This window comes from Saccostrea cucullata, unplaced genomic scaffold, assembly GCF_032062105.1.
Source record: "Saccostrea cucullata isolate Sc308-1 unplaced genomic scaffold, CSIRO_AGI_Scuc_v1 ctg10374, whole genome shotgun sequence".
NCBI lineage: Eukaryota > Metazoa > Mollusca > Bivalvia > Ostreida > Ostreidae > Saccostrea > Saccostrea cuccullata.
Window position 1 is genome coordinate 4,919 of NW_026923502.1, and position 12,591 is coordinate 17,509.

The 12,591-nt window shown below is 34.4% G+C and overlaps 1 long non-coding RNA gene across 1 annotated transcript; it reads left to right on the forward strand.

Moving 5' to 3' along the window:
- The first annotated feature begins 564 nt into the window (after window positions 1–564).
- LOC134264168 (uncharacterized) lies at window positions 565–6,459 on the forward strand. The gene is made up of 5 exons (XR_009991461.1): window positions 565–623; window positions 2,462–2,546; window positions 4,992–5,094; window positions 5,686–5,836; window positions 6,262–6,459. It is a non-coding gene; the product is annotated as an uncharacterized LOC134264168 (long non-coding RNA).
- The last annotated feature ends 6,132 nt before the right edge of the window (window positions 6,460–12,591 follow it).

A 12,591-nucleotide genomic window follows, 5' to 3' on the forward strand; every position in this document is an offset into this window, starting at 1 on the left:
AGCTGGTAAACATGGTAAATGTGAAAAGTTAAGATGGTTTCACCACCCAGTGTCTTTAAGACTGTGATAAATGCAATGGCCAACGATGAAGGATTAGTGTACGTATATTTTTGTTAATTTTTTACGGTAAATAGTTGTAATATTTGGCAACAACAAATCTTCACTATCGGAGGCAACTTTTGTTCTGACGCAATTTTGAAAAGTTGGATACCTAAGTTTAAATTGTTAAGTGTATATATTGCAGAGAGAGAGAGAGAGAGAGAGAGAGAGAGAGAGAGAGAGAAATTTGAGACAGTGATATAGCATAACTTAGATTATGGAGGCCCCAAAGGCACCGTGCATGTGCATGCTGTATGTTGTAAAATGGCAACGTTTCGCTTTTTATCATGTTTATTAAAATGTATGCTCCATATGTATGTTCTATCTGTATATATAAATGAATACTTTTCGGAAATAAAAAAAAATATTTTTAACCCCGCTCAAATTATCCGGATGATAATAGTTACACCGAGCATGGTTTCGTAGTTAAATTCAGACTGTAGAACATCCGGTTTGAATACATGTGTTTTCTAACTTTTCGGATAGCCAACTCTTGTTTTTTGGAACTTACGACTTATGGCAAGGTATAAATTAAATATTTTTGGTTCAAAACTTTGATAAAAGCATCGATATTTTTACAAAAAGTGTCCTCAATCTCAGCTTATCCGATTATTCATGAACCTCATCAGAACAGTTGGAATAGATTGTAGCGAATAGCCTTAATCATATGCATGACGATGATATGGAGGAAAAATATACATAAAAACGTGAATGTAGGTGAAAGCCTGTCCACTTTTCTGAAGAGATTAGGTTTGTTTAATGAAATAGTTTACTGCTCAAAAGTTTTTTTTTGTAATGTCTAACCTGTGGAGATGAAGATGTAAAAAAAGAAAAGCCTAATAGTGAATTAATATTGATAGTATGTCAAGAAATGCAAATGAATCATCAGCTTGAATTATCAGTTTTTTCACAATTATTGACCTGAGTAGGTCAATGTATATCAAATAATGCACAATAAAACTACTTACATACATGTACCGGTACACGGTATTGTCTTACTGAACAGATTTAGCTGTCATTAGGTCAAAATTGCAAATAATAACATGCTTCTTATATCTGTATATACATGTACAAGTAACTCTTGATGGCTTGAACTTCAATTTCTCGGAAGTTCTTGATCGCTTGAAGTGAGTCTCCGGTCCCGATTTTTTCCTCTATATAACTAAGCAGATTTGCTCTTGATTTCTCGAACTCCTGATCTCTCGAAACCCTTGATCCCTCGAAGTCAAAATGCAGTCCCGCTGTGCTATGAATTTTACCCTTGATACCTCGAAGTGGCTGTGTGTATACCAAGTTATATTATTATACCTCATTATAAATATTCTACACAACGCGTTATCTGATTGGTTCTAGGTTATCATGTGATCGGGCCGTAAAACTTCATATTTCCCATCGTTGGCACGCTTTTCATCATATTCCACCTCTTCGGAACACTTAGTGAATTTTCCCGCAATATAGTTCTCGTTCGTTGAACGAAAACTACCGAGAGTAGTAGACGTCACAATAGCCTGGTTTACGTCACAAAACTGATGACAATGTGTTGACCAAAGGGTTTTATAGTAACTTTACGTTAACAATGGTGTGAATTAGAGAGCTGTGCCAAACTTGAAAGTTTATCTTTATTTCAAAGTTTGTTCTTTTTTTGGTATAATAAACAATTCATTGCATGAATGTTCGGGAAACATGAAGACTTATTCAGCCAAGAAATAACATATTCCCCTCGGGCGAAGCCCTCAGGGAATATGATTTTTCTTGGCTGAATAAGTCTTCATATTTCCCTCACTCTCATGCAATAAATGTATAATGTTCAAACTTTTGCCATAACTGTATATCTGTGTGTCTGTCTGAGTGTCTGTTGTCAACTTAAACCTTCACCATAACTTTAGAACTATACGAGATAGTGGCTTCATATTTAGTATGCATACTCCACTAATGAAGTGCTTTCAAATGGCAACAAGGACAATGATTATGTCATCTTGACTGTGACATGTATGCTGAAAAAAATTGCACTTTTGAACTTTGTTGCTGTGTTTCACAAGCGCATCTTGTTTTTAGCTCTACTTGTCAGAGACCAGAAGAGCTTATGCAATAGTAATGCGTCCGGCGTCCGTCCGTCTGTCTGTCCGTCTGTCTGCAAACACTACTCCTCCTTAAATTTTAGTCTGATTTCAATATAACTTGGCACACAAGTAGACTATACATAATTCTGTGCATTAGTCTTTGATAAGTACAAACCAGTAGAGCTACAGTCTCGACAGAGACTTCTGGTAATTTTTTCTTCCATCCCAGTTGTTGCTAATGCTATTACATAATTAGTTTAAATTAGAATGCAATAGTACCTGGACATAATTTATCATTTCAGAAAGAAGAAAACTGTGTGACGTTAAAAGAAAACCAGTGAGATAAAATCATAGAAAATGTATGATGATTCAGGATGTGGTCATTTGGTAAGTGGTAATTCATTCATGATTAGTATGTATATGACAATTGCCTGAAAAAAAAAAGATTCTAAATTTTATTTAGATACTGAACTGTGGTATATCAGCTGTGAGCTACAAGAAGTTTTATGTAAAAGCTAGGGCTGAAACAATTTGTCCCCTCCATGTTATGTGTGTATTGCTATGATTGACATACAATCAGTTCTCTAATACATACACTTCAATAAAACTTGTGTGTCTGTCTGTCTGTCCGTCTGTCTGTCCGTCCGTCTGTCTGTCCGTCTGTCTGTCCGTCTGTGTGTCCGTCCGAAACAAAATTTCGTCGCAGTTTTCTCAGCAACTACTCATTGTAGATGCTTGAAATTTTAACACAATCTCCTCTGAGGCATGCCATATGGTGGGATACATTTTCGTTTAAATCCGATATCGACTTCCTGTTTGTCAGTGCGTCTGTCCGTTTCATACATCACAAATTTTCGTCGCAGTTTTCTCAGCAACTACTCATCGTAGATGCTTGAAATTTTAACACAATTTTCCCTGAGACATGCCATATGGTGGGATACATTTTCGCTTAAATCTGATGTCAACTTCCTGTTTGTCTGTGCATATGTCCGTTTCATACACCACAAATTTTCGTCGCAGTTTTCTCAGCAACTACTCATCGTAGATGCTTGAAATTTTAACATAATCTTCTATGAGACATGTCATATGGTGGGATACATTTTCGTTTAAATCCGATGTTGACTTCCTGTTTGTCTGTGCGTCTGTCCGTTTCATACATAACAAATTTTTGTCGAAGTTTACTCAGCAACTACTCATTGTAAATGATTGAAATTTTATCATAATATTCTCTCAGGCATGTTTTATGTTGGGATACATTTTCGTTCAAATCCGATGTCAACTTCCTGTTTGTCTGTGCATCTGTCTGTTTCATACATTACAAATTTTATTCGCAATTTTCTCTGCAATTACTCATTGTAGATGCTTGAAATTTTAACACAATCTTCTCTATGGCATGCCATATGTTGGGATACACTTTTTTCAAATTGGATATCAACTTCCTGTTTGTGTGTGCGTCTGTCTGTTTCACAAATAACAAATTTTCGTCGCAGTTTTCTCATTAGCTATTCATAGCGGATGCTTCAAATTTTATTGCTTTCTTTGTTTAGGCATGCCACATGGTTTGATTCATTTTGATATGAATCTGATGTCAACTTCATATTTTTTTGTGCATTTACATCAGAGCGGGGGTATTACTAGTGAGCATTGGCTCACAGATTTCTTGTTTTCTCTCCAAGGAATAATTTCTGCAAGTCACTAAGTTTTTAGAGTTTCCATTATTAGCTCACCTGAGCTGAAGGCTCAAGTGAGCTTTTCTGATCAAAATTTGTCCGTCGTCTGTCGTCGTTGTTGTTGTTGTCGTCGTCGTTAACTTTTCACATTTTCATCTTCTCCTCAAGAACAACTGGGCCAATTTCAACCAAACTTGGCACAAAGTATCCTTGGGTGAAGGGAATTCAAGTTTGTTCAAATGAAGGGCCATGCCCTTTTCCAAGGGGAGATAATCATGAATTAGAGAAAAATTATTGGCATTTTTAAAAAATCTTCTTCTCAAGAACCACTGGGCCAGGAAAGATGAAACTCATGTGGAATCATCCTCAGGTAGTGTAGATTTTAGTTTGTTCATGTCATGACCCCCGGGGGTAGGGCGGGGCCAAAATAGCAGATCAAAGTTTTACATAGGAATATATAGGAAAAATCTTTAAAAAATCTTCTTCTCAAGAACCATTGAAACAGGAAAGATGAAACTCATGTGAAATTATCCTCAGGTAGTGTAGATTCAAGTTTGTTCAAGTCATGACCCTGGGGTAAGGGTGTGGCAAAAATGGCCAACCTCAGTTTTACATAGAAATATATAGGGAAACCTTTTTAAATCTTCTTTCAAGTACTTCAAAGCCAGGATTAGTAATATTTATATGAAATCATCCTCAGGTAATGTAGATTCTAGTTCGTTCAAATTGATCCCCTTAATTCGTTCAAAATGACCCCCCCCCCCTCAGTAAACTTTCAGTTCTGATCTGATATGTGTTTTTTCCGAGCTGATGTGCTCAGGTGAGCGCTGTGGCCCCTGGGCCTCTTGTTTTATAGATATTCAATGAAATTATTTGAAGTATTAAATTTTGGTAAATTTTATGATACTAAAAGGTTATATGGATGAAAAAACAGCATGCGTGTATGACAATCAGGGCTTATGTGATATGTGTTTTTTCCGAGCTGATGTGCTCAGGTGAGCGCTGTGGCCCCTGGGCCTCTTGTTTTATAGATATTCAATGAAATTATTTGAAGTATTAAATTTTGGTAAATTTTATGATACTAAAAGGTTATATGGATGAAAAAACAGCATGCGTGTATGACAATCAGGGCTTAAATTTTTAATGTCTCTTAATTTTTCAGTGACATTAAAACAGGAATTGTCATCACCAATAGACGAATTTCACATTCCTAAGAGTTTTCTCCAATTGTCGGCGTATCGCTCATTTTTCCCACTTTGTCCTTTGTAAGTTACTTGTTAATATATGTTCAATCTTCAAAAATATTGGACAATTACGATATGTATCTTATTGCCAGAGTATGGGGGCAATATGAAAATCATAATGAATATGTTCATACAGATTTATTATTTTTAAGATATTGTCCCTCAACGTTGATACGGTTAAAGAGGGAAAACAGCGTCTTAAGCCGGTTGACCCCAGATCAACCCTGGGAAGGGGAATAACTTTTGTAAATGTGAAAGTCCTTTATGGTATATCATATAGATCTAAAACTGACTGAATTTTGATCAGCCAATTCATGAACATGATGAATGGATGTAAATAATGTTGGTCAATATGTGTAAAAAAAAATAAATAAATAACTTGTTTATATATACATTTGTGGTATCTCTCCCATTGAAGTTTATAAACTTGTTATTTATTTCTTAAATAAACTGAGCATACATGCAATATCGGTATAAAATTACTCATAAAATACATGTATACTTAAACCATGATAAAATCATATGTGTCCAATGCAGCATATGATAAATCAGTAACATACAAGTACATGTGTATATATATACTGTAATACATATATATTGCATTATTTTTAGGTCCTGTTCTGTGGATGCCCTAAGACAGTGTCTACCCATCACTCCATCTGATATCACTTGTTCTGTGCATATTTCTCTCTCAAACTTAAACTACAGAGAGCCTATGGATAGAGGATGAAGAGTGACCTTGGACTACTTTTGTAGGTCAAAGGTCAGTATCAAAATGTACTGTATATTATTTAAAATCGTAGTCCAGAGTATATTTCTCCCCTGGTGTAATCTAGCTTTTGTGTAATGGGATGGAGGGTCTGCAATGATCTTCAACAAGTTTATAGGTCGAATATCAAAATTAAAAAAAAAATCTCTCCCCAATATTTTTGTTATTATAAAGGGTATGTTTTCTCTCAAACTAATCAAACTTAAAGCAGGGTTCTTTGTATGAGATACATGTAGTTATATATTCTCAATGACACAATAAGGCTGAAAACATTATTTATATTATGTTTTTTTTTTTTTTTTTTCACTTATCATAAAGCATTAAGAATTAAAGGACATTGACTGATCTTTCAGATTTCTAAGTTATATTCAAGCATTATAATTCTGACATCATATAATAATTTTGTATGAATATTGCAGATCATAGGTGATGTGAAGAAAACCAGGAAACTGATGTTGAAAGAAGTACTTAATGACCCTTATGAATGGACTTAAATGTGAAAGACTGTTCAATTGTTTATCTAAGATATATGAATTTATTTAATATTTTGATATCATTGAAAAATTCAGTTACAGTTTTTGTACATCAAATGAATTATTAAACATATAAAATGGTAATGCTTTTTTCTTTTACATGTAATAAATTTTTTTTGATAGATTTTTAAAAGAATACGCATTATTTCACATTGCTTCCTTTAGAAAAGTTGGGGAATCTTGAAGTTTCCCAGTAATTTCCACCAGGAATGGGACTCCAGATAATTCCACCAAGTTTCCGCCACACAGAAAGTGCTACACAAGCTCCATATAGTTTCCTGAGTCAAGGAAACTTCAGGAATCATAAGGTTTCACGAGCTTCCATGTAGTTTCCCATAAAAGAAAACCTTAAGATTCCATCAAGTTTCCATTCCACGGAAACCACTACGCTCATATTCCATATGGTTTCCTGAGTCGAGGAAACTTTAGGAATCGTGAGGTTTCCCGAGCTTCCATGTAGTTTCCCGTATAAGGAAACCTAAAGATTCCATCAAGTTTCCATTCCACGGAAACCACTACGCTCCGATTCCATATGGTTTCCTGAGTCAAGGAAACTTTAGGAATCATGAGGTTTCCCGAGCTTCCATGTAGTTTCCCGTATAAGGAAACCTAAAGATTCCACCAAGTTTCCATTCCACGGAAACCCCCTACGCTCCGATTCCATCAAGTTTCCTGATTCTGGAAACCAGTGGAATCTTCAGGTTTCCCATTACGGGAAACTACATGGATGTTCGGGAAACTTCAGGTTTACAGAGGTTTCCGTGGTTCGGGATACCTTATGGAATCGGAGCGTAGGGGGTTTCCGTGTCACGGAAACTTGGCGGAATAACCTAGCATCCGCTACGGAAACCACTGGGAAACATGATGTAAACTTGAGGTTTCCATGTGGTTTCCATAAAGTTTCCCATGATGGGAAACCACTTTTTTCACCCAGTGCAACCCTTTTCTGAAGAATGATGCTTAGACTGTAAGCTACAACAAAGACCTAAACACTGTAGCTGGCAATATGCAATAGCTACCACGGGCAGTTTAAAACCCGGGGGAGGAAAATAATTTACAGACAGATACTTTTGAAACGAATACATAATTATCTCACCAGCATGTCATTGTGCAACAAAGTCGTCAGCATTTTATTTGTCCTTTGAACGGGTGAAACGTTTTGAATGGCACTCTTATCGATGAATTTTACACTAAACCAAGCTATCTTCTCAGACCTGTCACCTAGCTTTATTTACCCGCGGTTTCATCGTAAAAGCGGAAGTGCGAGTTCGTAAATTTGAAATCTCGATCCCGACTCAAATTTGACATCGGAAAGAAAAAAATTGTTGTATTTTTTTCTGAAAATTCAAAACCTTGAGCGGAGGGTTTATAAAACTGAAAATAAAATAAATCCTGGCCTTAAATATGTAATTAGATCATTAGCATATTAACCAGGAGCAAAGGATAAGATGTTCAAAGAATTCATGCATTTCACTATATAATCATTAGAGCCCCACCCTAAAACAAGAACCCCTGACCCTGGGGCCATAAAATTCACAATTTTGGTAGAGGCACTCTTGCTCATCATAACTATGTACGAGAACCGTTCAAAAATTACGCGGACTGTGCTATTATTTACTCTTACAGACGTCATAGAGTTATGAAATTTCACAGAAATATGTATCTCAAAGATTCCAATAAATTTTGGGTAAGAATTCTGTATTTTAAAAAAATTCTACTAAAATTATCGGTATATTGATATCGCTGATAGAGAGGTACGGAGCACGACAACAAATTTGAAGCAAAGGTATTTGGAATCCAAAATTTAACTAATTTATTTTCTATAATTCGCAATATTTTTCGACAATTTTCTCAAATGTATCTTTAAATTGTTCTATTATTATGTATTTGGATTTCTGGTGTGATATTTGAAGTACTAACAGAAATATAGTGATTTTCCTCTGATGCGATTCCCGTGAAAACGACTGTGAAAATGACGTCTCGTGAATTGACGGCGCACCACACTTTGGTTTAATTATGTGTAATGCTCTAGATATCGCCAAATTAGATCCAAAATATGCATAATAAAACATGTAGTAAACAAGGGTATTCGTGACATTCGTCCACAAATAGCAAATAGGAATTTTAGACCTCTGAAAAATGCCTATAGGGGAGGACGGGAAGAAGATTATAGACGAAAACTTTATCCGAAGTGTAAAGAACGTGATTGAGAGTCACCAATATCACACTATATCTCATAAATACCTTCCTTTTTGGTTTTAAAACAAAAAAAGAATATTCTTTACTTTTTTAATAGATTTTAAGATTGACAAGAAATGGTGTTTGGATGTTGAGTAGATAAGATAACTTAAAACTGTACAGGTACTTTTGGGAAAATGTTGTGAAAATGAAAGCACAATTACCAATTTTTTTTATGATGTATGTGAGTGACGTCGTAGATATTGCTGCTCCGTGACTTAATGACATGGCCTGAAAAATCACTCAAAATTGATACCAATTTACAGCATTTTGATATGAAATTTTGTAGACCATATAGGTAAAGATTCTTTTATATTATGTGCGACATTTTGCCCGATTATGTCGTCAAATATTTTTTCTGTGCAGCAAGTCCGCGTTATTTTTGAACGGCCCTCGTACTTAGTTAGTTTATTTAATACCCAGGAGCAGAGAAGAAGATTTTCAAAGAATTCATGTATTTTCACTATATAATCAATAGAGCCCCGCCCTAACACCAGAACCCCTGAACCTGGGGTCATAAAATTCACAATTTTGGTAGAGGCACTCTTGCTCATCATAACTATGTACTTTATAGGTTTATTTAATACCCAGGAGCAGAGAAGAAGATTTTCAAAGAAATAATGCATTTTCACTACCTACTTATTTAGCCCCGCCTTAGCACTAGAACCCCTGACCCCAGGGCCATGAATTTCACAATTTTGGTAGAGGACTCATTGCTGATTACAATCATGCAAACAGTTTGACTGCTTGACGTCCAGGAGTAGAGAAGAATATTTTTAAAGATTGCATTAATTTTAGTGGTTTTGGCCCCACCCCTCAGGCCCCAGGGGCACAGAGACCATGAAATTCACAATTTTTGTTCCCCTTCACCCACAGATGCTGTATACAAAATTTGGTTGAAATTGGTTTAGCGGTTTCAGAGAAGAAGCGGAAAATGTTCAAATGTTAACACACGACGGACGACGGACGACGGACGCCGACGGACAAACACGGATGGCAATAGGTCACCTGAGTGACTCAGGTGACCTAATAAAAAACAATCACGCATACAATTTATAAAATTGTTTTAGTGATAAAATTTCACCACAAGTAGCATCGCAAAAGGAAATCATTCCGTACACCATTCCGTAAGAAGTATTTACTGTACTTTTATCAGCACGGAGAGATAGAGAGAGAGTTTGATATTTGATATGGATTTAGCATTGTTTAGGGAGGGAGTACATGTACATTCCCAAGATCCTCACCAGAACTCTCTTTCCAAAACAAAAACAAAAACCAAAAAAAAACTAGTGTGATAATTGAGAAATTCTTTGTGTTAACTTTTAGAACTGTTTATTTTGTATCAAAAAGACAACTCGGACAAGAGCAACATTCCGGAATTAATATCCACTTGAAGTCTTTTTTAATTACCTTTTATGAAACTAAAGCGCCGTTTTAAATGTAAATTTTTGCAAGTTATGTACCACAAAGATAACAAAATATGGGTTAAGTTTAAAATAATTACGATTTGAGTTAATAAGATAAAGTTAGAGGGGTCCGAAAAAGGGGTCACGGCACTATGCTTAAATGGAAACATTTTTTTTTTTTTACAACTTAATCTGTAAATTATGCAAGCTCACTTGATAACAAATTCTTAAAAAGAATAATAATCGAGAAAATGGATATACTTTTATAAAATACACCTTAGTACATCCGAATTTTTAGTGAAATTCATCATTGCAAACAAAATATGTTTCTCAACGAAGGGCAAGTAGCACTTCGATAGATCTGAGAAGTTGTTTTCCCTGTTTATTTTCACCAAATGTTAAGAGTTGAAACCGAAAGTACAATGCAAATGGCGGATTTTATCAGGGTATATAACATGTATAATGTTCTCAATAACAGCCTTTCAGAGACCATTTACGTCCAACTTGCCGATAAACATAATATTCTTCTACAATGATGGTTTTCACTAAAAGTACAGCATTCAACAGGTGCACTTTTTTTAGATATGCCAAATTTTTTGTTTTTTTCTCCAAAAAAATATTTTTAAAAATATTTTTTCAAATGATACATTTTATCTGTTAATCAATGGTATATTTATACACTGTAAGAGCTATTGTAAAAATATATTTTTTAGATATGCTGACTTTTGGTGAAACCTTTAAGGTTTCGTCAAAGGTCAACATGTCCAAAAATTTATTTTTATAATAGCCCCAAAACTGTGTGAGGTATAAAGTTAAAACTTTTACAGTTAATAAATTTTTCATTAATTATCAAATAGAAAGTATCACTTGATAAAAAAAAAAAACTTAGAATGATATTAATTAAGAAACATTCTTCTTAAAAATGCATATATTTTCAAAAAATACATCTAATTAATTCTGTGCTCTTAGTGAAAACCATCGTTGCAGAAACACAATATGTTTATCAATGAACGGCAAGTTGGACTTGGATAGCCTCTGGAAAGTTGTTTTCCCTGTTTATTATGTCCAAATTTTAAGACTTGAAAGTGAAAGTACATTGCAAATGGCCGATTCTATAGGGGTCTTGTCTTTATGCATGTCAGGCTTTCAATAACAGCCTTTCAGAGACCATTCACGTCCAACTTGCCCTTCAATGATCAATATATATTATTTCTACCATGTTGGTTTTCACAAAAAGGACAGAATTTTCTTTAAATATGCACATTTTCTGATAAAATTTTTCTCAAAAAATATCTTTTTAAAAATATTTATCAAGTGATACTTTCTATCTATTAATCAATGATATATTTATAAACGTTTTGACTTTATGCCACACATAGTTTTGGAGCTATTGTAAAAATAATTTTTTTTGACATGTTGACATTTGACGAAACCTTAATACTAGAAGTAAATCAACCTACCTTTTTGTTTCATTATCTCCGTCCATTTGTTTACTTAATACAAAAGGAAACCAGCATTCAAAATGAGTTTTCACTATTGTTGCCTTGACAGATATTTGCCACAAGATGTCGCCTACACACACTAAACATTGCTTATCGAAACTGGGTGTCAAAATCGACCTATAGGATTGATTAAATCTACCACGTGATTGATGTGTCATCGTGCACCTAATTACAGGTCTCTGTAAAATTCGGGGAAAAGGTATATGGGTTCTCAGAATTCGATTACTTTCATACATAGAATTTTCTTGTGCGTAACATAAATGTGTGCAGAAGGTTAAATATGGTTACAATGGATTAATAAATATCCCCAGCAACCAATTAATTCTTCATCAACATGAACAAATATTCATTTATCTTTGGGGCTAGAAATAAATTGTGAATATTATGAAATTTTTCATATTTTTTATTTTTGCATTGATAATCATGAAAATGTTTTCACAAATGCATTGCAGTAAGTAAGTAAATTTTATTTAAAGTCGGCGTTTTATACATTGTAAAACAAGAAACGTGAGCTCTGTAGAGCTCTTAAACCGACTATCATAGTTAAAATATCACAGTAAAACATAAATTAACATGCAAAAACACATGTACATATACACACATACATATGACAGATAAAACAATTTTTTTAAGTATTAAACAAAGAGCTAATTCCACGAATGTGCTAAATCGGCCTAACGATTTTAGGAAAAATAAAGTGAGGGGAAGAAAAAAAATATTTATGGAAATATTATCCTTAGGTATCAAACTTAAATAGTTTACGCCAAAATTTTCATTTGATGACGTCATATATGTGCAGAAAACGTCTAAACACGTAAACTTTGCCACTTTTTATCAAAATTTAGCATTTTTTTCGTCTTTGATTTAAATTTTGGCTGTAGCCACACCCTTTGAACAAAATAAAATTCACACTATTAAAAAGAAAATTAAAAATTGAACAAATAGAGAGTTATTTTATTTTGTTCTAGGGTGTGGCCACATCGAAATATTTTAATTTTCGTTCGATACAAATCTCTTCGCACCGACCACCAAAGTGGAAATAATGGGGGGTTACCCAAATTAAATTAAAA